We start from the raw sequence: 13,627 nt of genomic DNA on the forward strand, positions 1-13,627 counted from the left end.
TTAAATAGGCCTAGTGAGGGGAAGAGATTCCCTCTTAATCTTATTATGTTGACTTGTTTATTGTCTTCCTATTATCAGAACAAAAACATCTATAAAGTAGAGATCTACACTTCTTACCAACCATGATAGTGTCTGTCATGAATAGGCATTTGGCAAATATTTGTTGAATGAAAGAAAGATAATCTCTGCTGTTATTTGATGTAGGTGCCATAATTACCCTTTAGCATGGGTTAAAAAACTGAAGCTAATGAGCATGTCCAAGACCACAACTCATAGCACTAGAGCTGGTTTAGCCAGTGCTTGTAAGCATCCCATAGCATTTGTAGCATATTAATCTAACCATCCTTTCATCTTTCATCCATTTTACCTGGATATGACCACCTGAACACATGACATAGCCCCTAATCTTTCACTCATCCAATCTGTGTAGCAAGTTACCAATAAAATAATTGGTAAACATTGATTTTCTCCCATCAGTCTACTGTTCAGAAATGGTGGTACCCTATAGAAGTGAACGTTCCTGTCCACAGCAGTGTTCCAAGTTTATTGCTTCCAAGCTTATTCTTATTTTGGCATCATCTTTTCTTAGGTTATCCAGTCACTCAGAAAATTAAACTAATGTTAACCATATTAGCCTTTTGTTTAATAAATGAGAAACCAGTAAGTAATTCCTTGACTTATGAAAGACTTGTTAAGGCACAAAAGAAAAATACTGAAGGCTTTGCAAGTTAAATACTTCTTAATTTACTACTTCCTCACTAACTGATTTTTTCTTTACTCTTTTAACACGATGTTATAGTCAGAGCCACAGACATGTAAGGGTTAACAGTTAAGAAAAAACAGCAAGGGAGGAGTCCCTGGTTCCAAGTGACTAATCTTTTCTATAACCTGTTTTACATAACCTTCAAAGCCAAAGAAACTTTATCAAAGGATTAAAACTTATATAAACAAAGATTCCTTTATTTATAACTGACTCTCTGCAGGACAAGAAGCTCCACTTACATTACACATGTGCAGAGATTTATACATATTGGTTACTCAGTGTGTAATTTTAAAAAAATCTGATGATCTTACAGTATAGAAGCAGCAGTGAATGAAGAGGATGGTGAATGATAAGGTAAAGGGAGTTCATTTATTTGGGTTGTTGTGAGTTTCAATTCAGTTATTTTTGCTTTTAAAAATGCAATGAAAATGTATTACTCAGAAATATGACTCCTTGGGTTTTCTAATTACTTTGTCTATAATTTCCTGGTACTGACAAAAATTCTGTGTAATGCTGGACTACATAATTGTAATAATATTGCTTGTTCACACACACACACACACATGGATATATACTTTGATTTTTTTCAAATACGTAGTTACGAGTGGTTTAGACCATTTGAAATGAGTTAAAGTGATTCCAGATAGTATTTCTTTTCTCTTGCTTTGCCCATGGTCTTTTAGACTGCTCCTTGTTTATTTAATTCCTCCAAACCCATCTTTCTCATTCTGATCAAGCCCCATGTTCCTCTCTTTCTCCCCTGAAATACTATATATGCATACACACACACACACACACACACCATTTATTGCTGTTTTCTTTCAAAGTTCAAAAATAAGAGGAGCACCTTGGTGGCTCAGTTGGTTAAGTATTCAACGCTTGGTTTCAGCTAAAGTCATGATCTTGCAATCATCAGATAAGCCCTGCATGGGCTCCCTTTACCCCTCCCCCACTGCTTGTGCAGGTTTGCTCAGAGGGCTTTATATTTGTCCTCTGCAGTTTGGTGGACACAGGGACTGGTGTCTGACTCATGCTAAAAAGTCTAGAAAGCAAAGCTGTGAGTGAAACCTCCTGCCAGGAGGTGGAAGGAAGCAAGAACTACATTTGAAAAGGAGCAATATCCAGTCAGTGGTGGGTCAACCATCACTAGTTTGGGTCAGTCTTCCACCTGGACTGATTGGATTATATGGAGCAGTGATGAGACCTCAGCAGAGAGGCTCAAAGTGGGTGATGCATGCAAAATTTTGAAGAACTTGTGTGTGACTGTCAGAGGAAGTGCATGTACCCTGCCGAGGACACTGCAGGTTAGTGATCATGAATGAAGGGGGAGCATATCCAAAGACCCATAGAAGGGCCAAGAGAGTCTGTTTTAAATAACTTTCAAGGCCATAGAAAGCAAGGATGACATTTCCTGCCCTGTTAACATCCCTCATATAAGTTTCAACTCTGGAGGACACAGAAACATACTTCTCCAACTGTGAAGGGAGGCCTGAAGTGGGGCTGAGGAAAGAGGCCAGGAGAAGCTGACCCAGAACATAGAGAAACCAGGATCTTTTTCCCAACCATAGAGCTTGGATATGTTGTAGTGGGAGGAAAAAAGCTGCAATTTAAATGAAGTTCAAATACCTTTTTGCAGGACTAATTTAACCAAAGGGCTTTTTTTTTTTCTTTTGAAATTCAACAGAAAGTAGAGCAACCTGTCTGTGATTCCATTTAATATCAGGAAAAGAACTGGCCCCATAAAGTAAATTTTATAGGAAGTGTAGGGAAAAGAGTAAGGCTTTTTCTCTGATATCAAAAATCCCACTTGTTCAAAGGGTCTGTACTGTGATCTATTTCTGTATGTAAATACTGTTCAGGAACACAAAGGTGAATTATTTCAACTTTAAAGTCTTTTTTCAACAACTTATCCTTTACAATAAACATGGGACTTCTTAGAAATCCACAGGATTTCTTAGGATTATATATTTGCCTTCCTTCAATCCTCCCTTTACTTCAATATACTGTGGCTGATTGTTCTACCTAAGTATTTTCTACACATATATAATGTTTTACCATTTAGTCTGAAGACTTCTTTATGAATCATGGTAATAGATTTAGATTTAAAAGCATGTCATCTATGTCAGGATAGAGGTGGGTTAGGACAGTCAAAGCAAGTGAATCAAATTTGAGCTACTTTATAAAGAGAGATTTTTAAGTAGAATTTATTATTATTATTATTATTGAATTTATTTTTCATAATAATGATGTTAATTTCAATAATTTATATAGTATTTTAAATCTTCAAAATAGCCATTTATTTCTCAAAAGACAAGATATAAATAAGATTACATGTCCTATTGAAATGAGGACAGAAAGTAGAAAATGTCTTAAGAGTTACTTAACACAGGGATGCCTGGCATAGCTTAGTCAGAAGAGCATGGGACTCTTGATTTCAGGATCATGAGTTTGAGCCACATGTTGGGTGTAGAGATTACTTAAAGAAAAAAAAAAGAATTACTTAATATAGCTAGTTAGAGGGAGAACAAGGATAAGATGAAGTTCAAGCTCGTCGACTTTTTAATTATTTTGGCTAGCAATGAGACAGCAGGAATTACCAATTATTGAAGCTTTTGTCAGGTTTTCTCATAGGTATTTTACGTCATTTATCATTTTTCATTACATGCCTGTGGATGTCTAATCTTTTTAGGATCCAGCAAAAAGATTTAGAAATCTCCAATTTGAGTCAATTCTAGAAATCCTGACAAGATCCTTAATCCCTCATGGTCCCTTGGTAGTCCCGAAAAAAACAGAGGTATTTGGGCTCCCTGGGCTCGAAAGTTAGAATTAGGGATGCCTGGGTGGCTCAGCGGTTGAGCTGCTGCCTTCAGCTCAGGGTATGATCCTGCGGTCCTGGGATAGAGTCCTGCATCAGGCTTTGCTGCTTCTCCCTCTGCCTGTGTGTGTGTGTGTGTGTGTGTGTGTGTGTGTATCTCATAAATAAATTAAATAAATAAATAAATAAATAAATAAATAAATAAATAAAATCTTTTAAAAAATTTAGAATTAATTCATATGTGGCAGCAGGAGCCTGGGTGTTTCAAATGTCATCTAAATATATGCTGTAAACTGTATTGTGTTGCTAATGCAGGAAAAGCACGAGAGAATGTAGATTGGGTTTGACATTGGTTTGGTTCACTAAGATTTTTGTATTACAAATCAGAAATCTTTCTGGTGGTAATAATCTGTGATTTAATTTACTTTAGGAAAATATAATATGGTGATCCAGTGAAATTGTGTAATTTTATTTGCATTCTCAAATGGAAAAACAGCCACTGAGCTAGGACTATGAAAAACCCACTAGAGGCACCTCATTTTGAAGGCATCCTGGTTTCTTTTCCTATTCATCTTCTTTTATTTGGATGTGATTTTTTTTCTTCATCTGCTAGTGACACTTATATCATTTGCGGTTTATGCACTCCTATTCTCTATGCTGTGAAATTTGGTGTTAAAATCCATGGTAAATGGGGCTAATTGGTAGTACTACTTAATATTTTAATATCTAAAGTTGATATGAACTACAATGTCAGAAATATACATTTGAGCAGTGAATATGTTTTTGATTTTGCTATATCATCTTTTGCCTTTACCTGAGAGAATAAATTGCTTATATACAGAAGGAAAGGGCAGAAAATAGACTATTCCACATTTCTGTTTCCCATTTGGGGCACTGATCATTTGCTAACCCTGTCTGTACAAATGGATCTTAACTTATTAATAATCTCATTTGCATCTGGAACTCGTGGATACACTTGAGTATATTTATATAGATTAAATTATTTTAAAATATTTATTTATTTATTTATTTATTTATTTATTTATTTATTTGAGAGAGAGAAAGAACAGGAGCAGGGTGGAGAGGAGCAGAGGGAGAGAGAATTCTCAAGTAGACTCCCTGCTGAGCATGGAACCTGATCTAGAGCTCAATCTCATGACCCTGAGATCATGACCGGAGCTGAAATCAAGAGTCAGATGTTTAACTGGCTGAGTCACCCAGGTGCCCCAAAAGTGGCTAATTAAGTTGTAAATATGCATTCCTAGAACAGGCTGAAAAGAAAGGTGTATAGGTGATAGTTAATACTTAAGCAAAGTTCCCAATATAAACTTATAGTAAAGGGGATCCCTGGGTGGCTCAGTGGTTTAATGCCTGCCTTTGGCCCAGGGCATGATTCTGGAGGCCTGGGATTGAGTCCCACATTGGGCTCTCTGCATGGAGCCTGCTTCTCCCTCTGCCTGTGTCTCTCCCTCTTTCTCTTCCTCTCCCTCTCTCTCTCTCTCTCTGTGTCTCTCATGAAAACAAAACAAAACAAAAAAACAAAAACAAAAAAAACTTGTAGTAAAATGTAATTGTATGGTTGAGCTATTTTTAAGATATGTAAACATTATATCCTGATGCTTTCCTGTATTATAGATGGAAAAAAATTTACTTCAGATTACTGGTCACAGTGACCAAGCTCATTTTTGGTGGTAAAGCAACACAGTATCCATTGTAGGTGATTCAGTTCCTAAACTCAAATATACCAAAAGAGCAGCACATACTAGAGATATGTGAGACTTAGGATAGTGAAGAGCCTCAGCACATTATGTCTCAAAATAGACACATTTAAGCTTTCATTAGATTGTTATATAAAGTTATTCAGAATCAAGGTGCAGCCAAATGTGAAAGTAGAGAGGTTGTTTAAATTCTTAATACCTCATGCTCTGGTCAAAGCTGCACCCTAGAACTGAGTTAATAATAATTACAGGAGCACCTAGGTGGTTCAGTCAGTTAATCCTCTAACCTTGACTCAGGTCATTATCTCAGGGTACTAGTATCAAGCCTCATGCCTGGCTCCATGCTCAGTAGGGAGTCTGCTTGAGATTCTCCCCCTCCCCCCTCTCCCTCCCTACCCCTCCCCTCACTCATGCTCACTCTTTCAAATAAATATAGTCTTAAAAAAATAAAAGTTGCTAAATGTAGTATAGCCAAGTATAATTGCATAATAAATGCTTTTCATGCATTATCTCTATCCTTTTATCTCTGCAGAATAGATATTATATTTTGCATATGTAAATGAGGAAATTAAGGCCAAAAGAAATTAAGAAATGTTTATAAAGTTTTGAAAAAGAGCTAGATCCTAACAAAAGTTAGCCTGATTCTAAAACCCATCCTTTGGGACGCCTGGGTGGCTCAGTGGGTGAGCGTCTGCCTTTGGCTCAGGTCATGATCCTGGGGTCCTGGGATCGAGTCCCACATCGGGCTCCCTTCATGGAGCCTGCTTCTCCCTCTGCCTGTGTCTCTGCCTCTCTCTGTGTGTCTCTCATGAATAAATAAATAAAATCTTTTAAAAAATAAATAAAAATAAAGCCCATCCTTCCCATTACACCAGCAGCCTTACTATAGTAGCTTCCAGTATCCTGTTGATTTTTTGCTCTTCACCATGACAACAGGACATCCTCAAATTCTTTGATTTTACTTTTCTATTATGGAAGTTGAGCACACTTAAACAATATCTCCTGGGTATAGACAGATACTAATTATAAGCTTAAATTCAAGGAAAGCTCCAGAAATTGACTTTGAATGTCAAGATACTCAAAGACTGTAGCTCTGTTTGAGAGTCTTTTTCCAGTTCCATTTCTGTAGGTGGAGGACTCTGAACAAAAGTGTTCCTAAGGATCCAATACTGTCTCAGGAAGCCCGAGGAAGTTTCAGAGAAACAAATGGTTTCCATAGTCCCCTTGTTTTCCCTGTTTTGTCTTGCCGGCCTTCTGTACCCTACTGACCCAGGCTACATTTAGAACTTTATAACCGGGGATCCTTGGGTGGCTTGGTGGTTTTTGTTGTTGTTGTTGTTGTTTTGTTTTTGTTTTTTTAATGATAGTCACAGAGAGAGAGAGAGAGAGGCAGAGACATAGGCAGAGGGAGAAGCAGGCTCCATGCACCGGGAGCCCGACGTGGGACTCGATCCCGGGTCTCCAGGATCGCGCCCTGGGCCAAAGGCAGGCGCCAAACCGCTGCGCCACCCAGGGATCCCCGGTTTGGTGGTTTAGCGCCTGCCTTCAGCCAGGGCATGATACTAGAGTCGCAGGATCAAGTCCCGTATCCGGTTCCCTGCATGGAGCCTGCTTCTCGCACTGCCTGTGTCTCTGCCTCTCTTTCCATGTGTCTCTTATGAATGAATTAAGTTAAATTAAATTAATTAAATTAAATTAAATTAAATTTAAAAAAATCTTTGTAACCAGGGTAGAACTGGTGCTTTCAACAATGATCATGCCTAACTGTGTGCAACAAATGGTTACAAATGAAGGTAGGCCCCAAAGCCTGATCTGAGAAACTATAAGGTAACCAGGGCCTTTTATGTCTTTTCCCCCTGCCCTTCTCCTTTCTCTTCCTTGCAGCTGGAGTCCTACCCCCACCCACCCACCTCTTTTCTTGTCTTCAGGTACCTATTCCATTCTCCAAGGGTTTGTTCTTAGGTAGCTGTTAACATACTTCAACCAGGGTATTAGTTGATAGTAAAGATTTCCCCATCAAGAGTGAATTGTCTTTTACTGAAGGACTTTTGAACTAAAAACACTTAAAAGGAAAATTATAGATTTCAAATCATAGAAAGTTATGGGGGTTAATTTGGATTGGAGTTTTGTTCAAGCAAGACTTGTTGGCTTATTCAGATCACTCATATTTCTGGAAGTGGAGGCATATATTTAATAAAATAAAGTCAATTATTGTAAACAATTTTATCACAACTATATGTGTGTAGGGCCACAGGATCCTAGCCTTCAGGTGAGTTCACACTAAGTATTTCAGCATGTCAGTTACATAGGCCCCATGTTTACATGTTTAAAGGATAATTAAAAGGAAGATGAAAAGATTTTAAGTCTACAGTTTTTTGATAAAATTACTTTTCTTACATGTTACAGTTACATGTTTAAAGGATAATTAAAAGGAAGATGAAAATATTTTTTTAAGTCTACAGTTTTTTGATAAAATTACTTTTCTTTTTTATAATGCTTATCCTTGATTTCAGTTTTAAAAGTATTAAATTTATTAATATATAGTTTGTTATATATGTAGTAATATTTCTGGCCACTTAAATTCCATCCTTTAAAAATTTTAGAATTTGCTCTTATTCTTCTAATCTATTTCCAACCCAGGTAAACTCAACCAGATTTGCTTTTTCTACAATATCTATGATTTCCTTGTAAGGATTTGTGTGCCACTTCTTACTGATCATGACCTTGGTTCTACCTAACTAAAGGAATGTTTTTTACAGCAAAGAGGGTGGACTTTTAGAACCTACATCTTTTATGGCTTTGTAAAATTTTGTAATTCTAGACATGCTGTGCAGGACAAGTGCCTTTGCATCATTGGTTATTGGAGCAGGAAAAGTGTCTTGTGATACAAATCCTATTTAGGATTTGAGTAGATTATTGTCTTTATTCTATTTCCCTTTTGTCTCCTTGAACACTTCTCCTTATTGTTTTGAGCCCACTTTTGTTACCTACCTTTATCTTTTTTCTCTCTCCCTCCCCTTTTTTCTTTTTAAATCTTTTTTGTTTGCTATCAATAAAAAAAGCACCTACTTTAATACCATATTGTTCCTTTCTTTGTGTATAGTTACCATGGCTATAATAGCTATCATTCACTGATTGAACACCCAAGATGGGTGAGGTACCTTGCATATTTTATTCCTACTTTTTAATAAAACCCTACAATTATTATCACCTGTTTACAAAAGGTGTAAATTTTCATATTCTATCAAATTTATCACACATATCATAAATTTATATTATTTTTGCTCATTCATTTGTTCATTTTTCAGAGTATGTTTGTTTAAACAATATATATTGAGTGCCTGCTATATTTGAGTAATGGGCTTAAATACTATTGGGATTACAGAGATGACTCATACTTCCTTGCTCTCAGGTAGTTTACAGGCTACATGAAGCAATAACACTTGTGCATATATAACCGAAGTACAAGATAGAAACTATGAACATGATCACAATGTTATCAAAATTCCGACTAGTAAAGTATTATCAAATACCAAAGTGAGCTGAATAAAAATTTATTGAGTGATTGAGTAAATGTTTGAATAAACTGATATTAGAAGAGTAATACAAATAAGAGCTATGTAAATCCAGAGAAGAGCTAAAAGAATCATGAGAGATTCCCTGGAAAATGTGGTATTTGAGAAGAACCTGGAGGTAGATTCCTAGAGGATGAAGGGAGAATACTGCAAGATAAGCAAATCATATGACCACAGTTGTGGAGCATAATGTGTGAAGTACATTGAAGTTAACATACAAGAGAAGTGCTATAGCAATGCAGATAAAAATGAGTTCTGAACTCTCATGGAAAAGACTTGAATGGAATAATTCCAAAACGAGGGCCCATTCACTCAGCTGAGTTTTTGTTAAACCACAAGAGAAAATTTTCTTAGTTGTATACAGAACAAAGAAATAAAAGTCTCAATAGAAAACTCAATATGAAAATGCAAGTTGAATTTGGTGAAGGATGGGAATCAAGATAAGTTACAAGGAATCTTTCAGTATGAGAAATATTCAATAAGTATATTCAATTTTTCAAACTTTCAGTTGAAACTATTAAAGAACAAAAAAAAAAACAAGGCAAAACTATCTCATACTGAGTAAAGATTGTTATTCTCAACATCAAACAAGTTGTTCATATTTTGAGAAGATATTTTTGTCCCATTATTCTTTTGCCTGACCTGTTTATCCAGTTCCAAGACAAGCTAATTTGGCAGGGTTCTACATAAAATAAACCACAGGACATAGTGGAAGTAGAATAAAAATATTTTTCTTTGAACATGATGTAGAGAAATTGTCTGGACTTTGATAAACCTGAGTTCCACTATTGGAATGATTATATTAACTGTGTGATCTTGGACAAGTTTTCTTTTAAAGATATAATCCCTGTATTTTGAAATATGCAATTGTTTTAAGACAGTAAGGAAATCCCTATCATTATTCTCTACTTTTGCAGAATGAAATTTTTATGTCAGCTCATTGTTTTGCTCCTTAGTTCTTATCAGTAAATGGTTTAAAATACCAGCCTCATAGAGTTTTGTGAAAATCAGCAATAACATATACATAAAATGTACATATGTATATAAAGTGTATGTAGACAGTACTTTAAAAATAGAGTCTTTTTTCTCCTAATTCCGTCTGGTCAGAATTTTGGTTTCTTCAAAATTTTTGTGATTTAGTCTATTAAGCTATGAAAGGAAAATGAAAGATTTTACAAATTAAGAAATTAGGGAAAATTGAGGTTGGGGGAAGCAGTATACCATAGTGGCTAAGGGCACAGCTCTTGAACCCGTAACCCCCCAAACTAGGATGCAAATTCCATGCAGATAGAGGTTCTGTCTGTCTGGATTATTGATGCATCCCATGCACTTTGAAGAGTGCCTGGAATATAATAGGTGCTCAGCAAACATGAGGAATGGTGAATATTTAGGGTAATATCTTGGCTCTGCCATGGGAGTTGTATTATACTTGGTACAAACTGAAGCAGAAGAAAGTGAAATGACCCTCAAGGTCAAACAGCCTCAGTTTTTTCATTTGCAAAAGAGGGATAAAAATTATACTTTTTATTGGACATTATTGACATATATTATTTCAGATGTACACTATAATGATGAATATATGTATATACTGAAAATGATAACCACAATATGTCTAGTTGATAGCTATCACCCACACTTGGTCACGAATGTTTTTTCCTATGATAAGAACTTTTAGGGGATCCCTGGGTGGCTCAGCAGTTTGGCGCCTGCCTTCCGCCCAGGGCATAATCCTGGAGTCCCAGGATCAAATCCCACATTAGGCTCCCTTCATGGAGCCTGCTTCTCCCTCTGCCTGTGTCTCTGCCTCTCTCTCTGTGTGTGTCTCTCAAGAATAAATAAAATCTTTAAAAAACAAACAAAAAGAACTTTTAAGATCTACTCTCTTAGCACCTTTCAAACATACAAAACAGTATTCTTAACTATAGTCACCATATGGTACAAAAAATCTCCAGAAGTTATCTACTTTACAACTGGAAATAACAGTATTTATTTAATAGGATTTATGAGGATTAAATCAGATAATACACCTGAATAAACTTAAAATAGTATCTGGTACATACTGAGCATGCCATAAATGGAGCTCTAAATTGGAAGACAACGAGTGCTTAGCAATTAATGGGTACCAATTAAATTGTACTGAGCACAAGCTGAGATGGATAAACAGATATGCATATTCAGATATAGAATAGAGTAAAAGCATGTTATATGCTTCCTCAAGCACCATCCTTAGCTCTACAGTGGGCAGGTACCTCCCCCTTTCAAAGTGTAGCCCAATTCATTCTGCTGTGGAAAGCTTGCTTTTGTGGGAAATGCTTTATTATTTTTTAAAGATTTTATTTATTTATTCATGATAGACACACACACAGAGGCAGAGACACAGGCAAAGGGAGAAGCAGGCTCCATGCAGGGACCCTGATGTGGGACTCGATCCCGGGACTCCAGGATCACACCCTGGGCATGAAGGCAGGCGCTAAACCACTGAGCCACCCAGGGATCCAAAGAAATGCTTTAGAGGGAGAGAGGAGAATTCTTCTCCAAAGGGAAAGGGAGACAACCAGCATTTATTGTAGGACAGATTTATAGTCAAAATCTTAACTATTTTCATCAATGACTTTTCATCTTCATAGTCAATCTCTGAATTAATTATTATTCTTTTCACGTCACATATGAAGAGAGGTTCAGAGTAACTTAATCATGGTCACCCAAGTCTAAATGACTCTAGTCTGGATAGCTTTCCTATTGTAAGGTACACAGGAGGACATACATTGATCAGCTCTCCCTTAGTCATTCCAAAGAGTGTTGCTCTGGAACAAATGTAAATCTCCCATCTTCATCTCCATGGTGACCAGAAGCAAAATGGTAGTTCCCTCCTCTGAGAAAGACAAGGCCTTCCTATGCCCTGTGGTAAGAGGAATGTGTATTCTTAACTTTTCTGAGACCTACACAAAAGACCTACATTTTCATGTCAATAATGATACATCAAAATTCAGATATCTGGTCTATACTCTAGTTTATTTTTTCACTTCATAAGCATTTCTACACTATCATTGTGAAGAAATATCAAGTCCAAAATCACCAGGGATGCTACTGATATTTCCTATGTAACTAAGAAAAAGTGAAGAATTTGACAGCAATTTTTAAAAAATCTGCCATTACTTACCCAACATAGGTGTATTTCTCACCATTTGTAGATGACCAAGAGACCTTGGAAACATCATGGACTTTTCCACTGGAACTTGTTACTCAGTGATTTCTTTAGCAATAGAAACGTGATACTGTATTATATAGCTTTCTTTCCTAGGTATATAAGCCCATTTAAATAATTATCACATAAACAGTATTTTGCAGATGTCCAAAAGCATAAATTGGCTTTTTCCCAAAACTGTACTATGGAGTTTTAATACTAGATTTGCCTTTTTAGATTATTTCAATTACTTTAACTAAAGAGAATACCTGATCCCACCCATCACAAAAAGCTTGTGATCTACCTTGTGATCTGTAAAGCATGTATTTGTATTCTTATTGTTACAGGATCTTCTTATGGAATCCTAACTGAAAGTGTTTAGGTATTAGAGCATGGCAGTCACTATGCAGAAAAGGTCTCTGAATCCCCAGAAGAAAAATATTAGCTGTAATAGAAGTAACTGCCATGGTATGATTTAGTTTTTTTTTTTTTTTTTTTTTTTTTTTTTAGTTTTTAATCATTGAGAGTTGCCCTAATCCCCGACAATATAAAGTGTGATGGTTAATACCCTTAAGTATATTAATTATAGGCCAAATGAATGATATAGCTATTTTACTAATTTATGTGTTGACTCATCCACAAAAACTTGGCTGTTAATATGTAAAGTTTTAGTTTCTGTTTGGCTTCTAAATTGATAAATCTTAGCACAAATATTTAATCCATTTCTCCCTGATTGACTAAATTATCAAGGAATGTCTGAGCATCAGGGATGGATTTCCAATATGCTTAGTGTCTTAATTTCTTCTGTTGGAAATGCTATAAGACTATGACTCACTGTGTTCCTTGGTATCTCATTATGCACTCTCAATAAATGTTTCAAAGTAGAAACGTTTCAGCTACAATAAATATTTTCCAAATAACATAGGTTAAAGAGACAAATGAATAGAAATGACCAATCTACACTATGTTCTGACAAAAGTAATAAAAAATTAAATAATTTTCAAAGTTTAAGCAATAGGCCAAAATTTAAATTTTATGAAATTTGTTTATAAATTCAATGTATAGCCTAAATGAATAGTAATGGGAAAGGTAAAGATGCTAGCATATTTCATCATTTTTCAAATGAAAGGGCATTTTTCTTACAAAGAGTTGTGAAATATGACTATTTGCTTCTGTCTCACTCCACTAGGAAGCCCATTTACTCTGGAAGTTACTTAATCCCACTTAATATGGAAATTTAGGATTGTATTTCAATTATTATTTTATGGAATTTAAATATTTAATTGTGTTATACTATGTTTATCTTATTAGGTGATGGAATTAACTTCCTAAAGGTTTAGTAACTCAAGGCAAGAAAACCATAATTAATATGTTCTGGCATATGTAAATTACATTCCATACCAAAAGATGTTGGTGGTAAATGTCAAGTCATTTTCCGAAGACAAAAACTGTTAAGCTCTATGCCAGTACAGTATCAAGGACAGAAAATGGAAACTACTCAAGTAGCTTACTTTTCTCCAGAATGTGTAAATAGGCTTAAGCTCCTTAGTTATAAAAAGAATATTTGTGGAA

General features: G+C 35.7%; 1 protein-coding gene across 6 annotated transcripts in view; it reads left to right on the top strand.

The window, feature by feature from the left end:
• The first annotated feature begins 908 nt into the window (after window positions 1-908).
• SLCO1A2 (solute carrier organic anion transporter family member 1A2) overlaps window positions 909-13,627 on the top strand; it is a 118,210-nt gene continuing 105,491 nt past the window's right edge. For 5 of the 6 annotated variants that reach the window (XM_025455287.3, XM_025455294.3, XM_025455292.3 and 2 more), the window contains exon 1: window positions 909-1,117. The gene's annotated coding sequence lies outside the window, so the exon portion shown is untranslated. Of the gene's footprint in view, window positions 1,118-1,773; window positions 2,068-13,627 lie in introns of those variants that run through there. The other variant, XM_025455289.3, reaches the window with a different exon arrangement.

The sequence above is a fragment of the Canis lupus genome, chromosome 27 (genome assembly GCF_003254725.2).
Source record: "Canis lupus dingo isolate Sandy chromosome 27, ASM325472v2, whole genome shotgun sequence".
Taxonomy (NCBI): domain Eukaryota; kingdom Metazoa; phylum Chordata; class Mammalia; order Carnivora; family Canidae; genus Canis; species Canis lupus.